Source organism: Macaca nemestrina, chromosome 1 (assembly GCF_043159975.1).
Source record: "Macaca nemestrina isolate mMacNem1 chromosome 1, mMacNem.hap1, whole genome shotgun sequence".
In the NCBI taxonomy this organism is placed as follows: Eukaryota; Metazoa; Chordata; class Mammalia; order Primates; family Cercopithecidae; genus Macaca; species Macaca nemestrina.
This window is the reverse complement of record NC_092125.1, coordinates 173,393,502-173,401,915: the sequence shown is the minus strand read 5'-3', so window position 1 is coordinate 173,401,915 and position 8,414 is coordinate 173,393,502. Positions and strand designations below refer to the sequence as shown.

At 38.8% G+C, this 8,414-nt stretch overlaps 1 long non-coding RNA gene across 1 annotated transcript; it reads left to right on the top strand.

Annotated features, from left to right (window-relative positions):
* Positions 1–97: 97 nt before the first annotated feature.
* Positions 98–8,199, top strand: LOC105495158 (uncharacterized). The gene is made up of 4 exons (XR_011609259.1): positions 98–1,155; positions 5,361–5,483; positions 5,650–5,831; positions 7,919–8,199. It is a non-coding gene; the product is annotated as an uncharacterized lncRNA (long non-coding RNA).
* The last annotated feature ends 215 nt before the right edge of the window (positions 8,200–8,414 follow it).

Sequence of the window (8,414 nt, the reverse complement as noted above, 5' to 3'; positions counted from 1 at the left end):
GATCTTGGCTCACTGCAACCTCTGCCTCTCAGGCTCAAGACATCTTCCCACTTCAACCTCCCCAGTAGCTGGGACTATAGGCATGTGCCACCACACCTGGCTAATTTTTGTATTTTTAGTAGAGACAGCGTCTCACTTTATTGCCCAAGCTGTTCTCAAACTCTTGAGCTCAAGCGATCCCTCTGCCTTGGCCCCCCAAAGTGCTGGGATTACAGCTGTGAGCCGCCACGTCTGGTCCCAAGCAGTAATTCTTAAGTAAGAGAGAGAGGTGCACCAGGGATGCTGGTAGGAAAAGGAATTCAAGTTCTACTAATAATATAATATTAATGCTCTCACAGATCTAAGAGAGTTCCTAATCAACATTTTATTTTCATACTGGGGGTATTCGAGGCCCTGAAAGGGAAAATGAAAAGCTATTTGAAATCTTGGCCAATAAGTTTTCAACGATCCATTCTCATCAATCAGAACCAGTGCTTGGCCACTACAGAAAAAGTACATATAGTTACAAATTGATGGTCAAGTTGCCAACTGCCTTTTACGGGGAAGAACTAATATGGTACTTCTGTCTCTGAACTCACCATACTGGCTGCTGGCACCATTTAGCTCCTGAGTGTTATGGTTCTACCTGACTAGTTATTTCACTGTTTTCTGAGCATTTTCCCTCATCCTCCAGTCTCTCATGGAATAATTTTCCTTGCTTCCAGTCCAAAATGAAGCAAAAATTAAGCCTCAAAGGAACTGTTTACCTCCGTGAGACAGTGTAGTGAATTCTTATAATTTTCAGTTGCCTCAGCATCCATTTTGAATACAGGTTTAAGTTTCTCACACCAAGAGCAGCATTCAGTTACCCTTGATACAGTTTCAAGTTCCACATGACACACAAATGGCTCAAGCCAGTGGCCAGAGATAAAACTTAGTGGCATCCCTCCTTCCTAGCAGGCTAGACCCCTCTCTTTCTGCACCTCCTGTAAATAGACTTTTAGGCATTTGCCTGAGCACTCAAAGTGACCTACACCCTATTTGCTTATATATACTGCTGGTTGTCGTGTGTTATCTCTTTCTCTTCCTGAATTTTCATTTCTGCCTCCCATGACCCATGACCTGGGGACAGAAGACTGCCCTGCGAACTCACTGAGAACTCCCTGCCCAGAATCTGTAAGTAAAAATCTTTGAGCTTGTTTTCTATTGGTGGTGGTGGTACATTGAAGTTGTGTCTTCCACCTGAAGAACGAGGAATTGTCCTAGGCTAGATTTTACCCAAGATATTGGGGAGAACACAAGATCAGGCCCCCAGCACCACAGCGATGGTCAGGCAGGCATAAACTGGACACAGGTCAGACAAGAGCCACAAGGGCATCTGCCGACATAAACAAGTGTCCTGCGTGAGAGACCCCTGGATCACAGGTTGGACAACTAGGTATTAGGCCACCCACCAGGCAAAAGAAGTATCCTATGAAAGGAATGCTGTGAATACCCATGTGCAGCCTCCCTTTATTTCCCAGTAGGGTAGGGTTGCTAGCTAGCTGCTCCAGTACTAAAACCTCAGTGTAGCTGCGGGCTCTCAAAATAGAGAGGAAGATTCTAAAATTCTCAGATGCATACTTGTCACAATATAATCTCAGAGTCCTTGAGATTAGACCATTCTGAGATTGGGGGAAGGAAAAAGAAAAGATGGAAAAGTGATTTCAATAAGACAACGTAGGAGGGACTGGATAGGATTCCTTTAATTGGGAAGCAGAAAAAGCAACTTTCATTAGGAGCCAGGGAGCAAATGGTAGAAACACAGGACAAGCTACAACACAGAAAAAACACAGAACCAGCTTGAGTGTGGACACCAAATGAGATGAATAACCTGCCCATTGGCATTACTGGGCATGGTTAGCACCAGTCAACATGAATTGATGGGACAGAGAGAGGGATGTTGGTCACCTTGATGGAGAAAGGGTCATGAAGGAAAAACCTGGCAATGTGGAAGCAAACAACCGATTGCAATTCCCCTGAGAGTGGTGCATGAGTGACATACCAATACCATCCCATGTAAAATGGGATGCTTTCTTTTTCTCCTTCTTTTCTATTGTGAGTGGGAGAGCTGTGTCATCCCCTGTATATCTCCGGCCAGCCGTTAAAGCTTCTCATGTATAGCAGGCACTTGAAAAAATTTGTTCAATGACCAAGTCAATATATGAAGTAATTTGTCCAAATTAACACAGTGAGTTTAATAATCTGACTAGGACCAAAAGCCAGGGCCTCAATCTAAGTCCAATAGTTCTTCCAAATGTTTTCTGTCTTAACATAGCCACAGAAAAATGGATGAATAAAACAATTAAAGGACAGAACCTCTCTGATGGGAGGAGGGGTTACATAGAGTACAGTTTTAAATGCACATTTTTATTCCGAGTACTGATTCTGCCCAAGTAACAATGCCATTCCTCTCAGTCAGTAACTGTGGCTTCCAGGAAGTATAACTACTTGAGCACAGGACATTATTATTCAATTTACGTCGACCAAGCAGAGACTGCCTGATGACATTGAAGATAGACAGTATTTGTGGCTTTGAGACTAATGGTTTGAGTTTTTCTCCTAGTTTAGGATTGTATCCTTATGAGCATGTCAGAGCTGTGGTCAAATCTAAGTAGCTCCAATATCAGCCAGTAGAAGTAAGTTTTCCTTGAGTGTTACAACAATGCCAGCCGACCACTGTGTTTGATTCCTAAAAATGAAAGAAATATTGGATCCCATCTAGTCTAGCGGTTTTCAACTGAAGGTGATTTTTGTCTTCCAGAAGCCACTTGTCTATCTCTGGTGACATTTTTGATTGATAATTAGCTTGTCTTATTGTGAACTGGTACAACAAATTACCATAGACTGGATGGTTTAAACAATAAGAATGTATTTCTCACAGTTCTGGAGGCTTTAAAATCCAAGATCAGGCTGCCAGCATGGTTGGGTTCTGGGGAGGCCCTTCTTCCTAGTTTGCAGATTGCCATCTTCTTGCTGTGTCTTCACAAGGCAGAGAAAGAGAGAAAGGAAGCAAGGCACTAAACTCATTATGAGGGTTGTACCTCATGACCTAATCCTCTCCCAAAAGCCTCGTCTCCAAACACCATCACATTAGGGATTAGGGTTTCAACATATGAATTTAGGGGAACACAGACATTCAGTCTGTAACACAGAAAACTATGTGCTCCTGGCATATAGTGAGTAGTGACCAGGGCTGCTGCTAAGTATCCCCCCATACACAGAACATCCTCCTGCTATAGAGAATTATCTGTCCCAAAATGTCAATAGTATTGCTGTCAAAAAGAACCTCAAATTCAGTTCATGTTTTTCCCAAAGTAGAATTCGTCTGCAGTGACCTTGATATGGAATTTTCCAGCTTCTGGTTGAATATGTCCAGAGATTTAGTACTAGCTTACTCTTTTACTACTGAACAAATGCTAGCTTAGTTGCTTGTTTTTGGTGTCCCAGAATGCTGAATGCATATTGTCACATTGTTTCATAATTATTTGATTTTTGTGTCTCATCTATTACAGGATGAGCTCCTTGAAAAGCTAATCCTATTTCATACCCCTCTTTGCATTCTTAGCTTCTGCATAATGCTTCGTACCGAAAATGTTACTTAAAAACAATTCAGTGAATAAACAAGTGAAAGATGAGAAGTCTTACATTTTAAGTTACATCCTATCTTTGAACTGGAAATATCATGCTTAGGTTCTACCCAGTGAAAGTTTTCTCTTGGAATGGAGATGGAAGAGACAGAGCACGTGTTGCACAACTCTATCTTGCCCTTTGCCTCAAGGCTGTCCTTGTGAGTTTGGGAACTATACATATTCTTAGTTTGCACTTTTCTTTCATTGGAAGTAAAACTTTCCATAAAAGTGCCAACACTGGGGGCAAATGGAAAGTATTTTATCATCAACAAGTTTAATTTGCTGAGTGCTTTGCATTAAAATCATTGAAGTGAGTTGGGCTGGCCAATTCCCAAACTCTATTGCCAAACCGAGAGGCACTTTCTCATCCTTGCTTTAAATGGCCATGAGCCATTGGATCACTGAACTTGGACCAATATTGGAAGGAAGAAGAGAGCATGGAAACCAATTTTCCCATGGGGTTGAAAAGGCCAGAGTGACTGACCATACTTTTCCAACTCTAGTTTAAAGTCTGTAAATAATAATGTTAACTCACATTTGTAAAGATCTTACATAAGCCTTATATATCTGTCCCACCTTTTTTAAAGAAAATGTGGAAATAAACAATTTCTTCTATTAAAACACTAATATATTGTGGCACAGAATGCAACACTGATATGATATTTTAAGATAAAATTATCTTCAAAGAAACTCTGCATTCATGATGGGGTGCTTAGAACTATATTTCTGGACCATTTTCTCACTTACGTTTGTAAGTGAAGTTAATGGAAAATTTGACATGATCTAGCACACATTTTCTCTTTTAATTTCACAGTTCATCTTTTTCCTCTTCCTGGAATTGTCTTTTACCCTCTTTCATTCATTCTTCAAACACACTCTTATTCTCCAAAGCTCAACTTAAATGTTACTTTCTCTTTGAAGATTTCTTTGATTCCCCAAGCACTGACTCCTTTTTCCAGGTTTCACCTGCTTGTATTCAACCACTTCTCAAACTATGTTGTAATAGGCTGCTTAAATATCCTTCTTTCCTGATAGACAGGGATCTCCTAAAGGAAGGGGGTATATTTTATCTTCTATTTCCTTCATGGCATAATTTCCAGAGAAACAACCTGCAACAACTTAATTTTATAATTTGGCCATAGTGAGAAATTTCTTTCTAAATATTCCCAAGACACTCTGATCATATTTATTTCCTGATTTGTTCCTTTGATTAATTAATTTTTATTTGATCAATCTGTATTTACTGAGGTTCTAGTGTTAACTAGGCCCTGTGGATGGTTATACAAATAATAAAGTACTGAAATATATAAAGCACCTACCCTGTGCCAAATGCCATGCTAGCATTTAATAAATGTCTTCTTATTTAATTCCTACCACACCATGAGAAGTACTATTGTTACTAGTTTGCAGATAAGGAAACTAATGTCTATATATTTAAGTCACTTGCTCAGGTCACACAGATGATATTCATATTTTATGGAAGTTTTAATTTAACTGAGACAATATAACATGCACACACGCGACACACAAACACATACTTTTCTGGCAAAGAGTTATTTTTTATGTGCCAAAGCTGAAGCATAGTAATATGAACAGAAGTTTAGGGTGGTAACCCAATAGCTGCATGACTATCATGGTCTGTAACCTAAGAGCTGCATGACTAAATACTGGATAAAATCTGGTTTTCTTTCTACATCCATTCTCCATCAGAATACTTTCATCCCTGTGCCTCCCCATGGGTCCCGTGAGGCCGGTCTCCAAGCACTGCATCTCTCAGGCTATCCTGCTCTCTGTTTTCTGTTGGGTTTGGGGAATAGGAAGCGTCAGAGAAAGGTAAAGAATTCAAGGTATTCCTTCACCTTCCCCTAACTTCTTACAAACTACTGGGCCAGGCCTTAAGAGCCCTCTGCTCTTGGGAGCTGGGTGGGAGAGTGTGGCTCTCTTATAAGCATAACTTTTACCAAGTTCTCATAATAGCTTTCTCCCCTTGTCCTTTCAGGCATGAGGGTGTTAATGCTTCTTCTATAGAAACCTTCAGGAGCTTTCCTATCCCTGCTCACAACTCTACATAGAGTACCTTCATTCAACTGTCTTCACATAGCCCATTGAGTGTGCCATCTACGTTGAGACAGAGACTGACACACCCTTGTCTGAGCCTCAATAGTCTCATCTGTTAAATGGGTATAGTAACATGTAATTCAGAGAAATTTTGTGAAGATAAACAATATATGTTAAAAGTACTTCAAAAACTTTAAATTACCAACATTTGTAATCATAAACTTATTTTTCAGTTCTATAGAATTCATACTTTCATTTATCAAATATCTACTGAGGACCAATTATGAATAAGACCCTATGCTAAATGCTGAGGAACTCTGTTGAGCAGAGATTTAATTAGAGGGAAAGAGACTCATTTAGAGTAAGTGAGGGAGGAGGGAACTCAATCAAAATAAAGGTATAACCAGGTCCTTAAAGAATAGTATATTTTATAGGTGAAACTGGGGAAGGGGGGAAAAGCATACTAGGGCAAGGGAATTGTGTGAGGGGCTGTTCAGAGGTAGGGGAGAGAAAGGCATATTTGTCATGAGTGAGTAAACCATTTTCATGGACGATAAGGCTGGGAATGCAGTGATTTTCAAGGTCTTTGTAAAGAGTAATTGCATCCTCTAGGAAGAATAAAAGGAAAATGAATTCCAATATATCTTAATATCTTTTTCCCACTGTGGCATTTGTCCTGTGAAAAGCTCTGCATTGAAAAATAAGTGATCTGGTGGGATTTGGATGTCTTTACAGTATGGTTCAATTGATTGTACTAATGGATTTTGCAGCAGATTGGATATTAAAATGGTCAAGAAAGGATTTGATTGAAAATCACCAGTTTAGACCAACTGATACCTTTGTCAACAAACATTCATTGAACTTCTACTATGTAATATGCTCTTGGGCCCCAAGGAGGTTAAAAAATAAACAAACAAATAAACAAAACCCAAAACTAAAAAACAAACAAACAAAACAAAAAAACAAAAAAACAGAAAAACCAACAGTGCATCAAAGTTCATCAACATGGGGTCCTCCACATGCTCTTTCTTCTGCCATTCCCTGACACGTGCTGTTAGAATCAAGCACAGGGCATGAAACATATTTGGTAGATACATGATAGAAGTATTGTGTAGGCAAACAATAGAAACATATTTGGTCTACACACAATAGAAGTATGTAATTTTTCCCTTTTGATCTAATACATAAATGAATGTCTCACTTAAGATGTAATCTAGAGGTTACCCAGTAGAACTTTTCTGTGATAAAAAACGTTCCACTTAGGTGCTGTCCAACAAGGGAGTAACTGGCTACATAGGGCTACTGAGAAATTGAAAGAATGCAATTGAGGACTGAATTTTAAATTCTACTGAATATTTAAAACAAATTTAAATTTAAACAGCTGCATTTTATTAGTGGCTGCTGTATTGAACAGTACAAGTCTAGAGAGAAGTATTTTACCAATAGCAAATAAAATTCTTTCTCACTGTCTTCATAACACTCCACAGTTGCCGAAGTTCTTTTCCATCCAGCCTAATTGCTATGTTTGAGCTATAATTTGGAGCGAGGTTCTAGGACATCTCCAATCACTCCTATCATGTTGTTCCACATTTAAAGTTCTGTTTAATCCATCTTTACTTACCTCTGTCCTGAAATGGTGAAATGGGGGTAGCAAAAGATGATTTCCTAGCTGTAATCATTGTGATTTATTGCATGTATTTACACCTGCTGGGTCTTAAAATAGCACTGCCTTAATTTAGCAGCCCCTGTAGTCATTCTAACTAATCATGAAAAGGCTTGGTTAGCCTTTAGGTGTGCTCAGACATAGTTGCTGGGTGAGTAGGCAAATGAACAATCTACTAAGAACTTCTACTACTCAGCAGATAGGATGGGTAAGCACAAAGTACTTATTGTGACATTATTATTGAAAAATCATGTGCATATATGCAAGGCAGAAAATACAGACATTCAAAATATAAAATTTCTATATAAAATATTGGGTAAAAATAAGCCTTTTCAAAGTAAGCATCCTAACATTATGCAACCTCAAACTGCCCATTATTGACACATCTCAGGGTCAGAACCTATATTACATTGAAGCAAGCCTGGAGAAATCTAGGGAAAAGATATTATGTATCCAGTTTTTCTAGCCATATTAAACTATTTTGTGGTACTCTGCATATTCCACATTTTTCCATGTGACTACTTCTGTGCAATTTCTGCTTCTCTAGGCGGGGATACCCCTCGTCTCCTTGGTTGACTAGACTTCAGTTTGGGTTGTGCTTCAAGAACCAGCACAAATGGCACCTCCTTTATTCAGGTATTTACCTGAATTCCCACAGATAGAGTGAAATTTGCACATACCTGAATCAGAACAAATGGATTTCTGTAGATATTCCTTGGATTTGTTATGGATTTATGCTTGTGCATCATGAGCCTATTGAAGGTAGGGGCTGTGTTCTGTTAATCTTTTTATTCCCAGTACTTATCAAAGAGCTAAGTAATGATTCAGTCAAAGTTCATGGTCAGAATAGATTGCAAGTTAGTTGTTGTTTCTATGTATTTATACAGTAATGAGTGATTGAAGTAATCCAGAAGAGATAGTCCCCAAATGTTTGGGTCATACACTAGAATATATTTTATGATTTAAAAATTTTTGCCTTTTAAAATGTATTTTGTTGGATATAATATTAAAATTTCTTCATTGGCAAGTAATAATACCTTGAG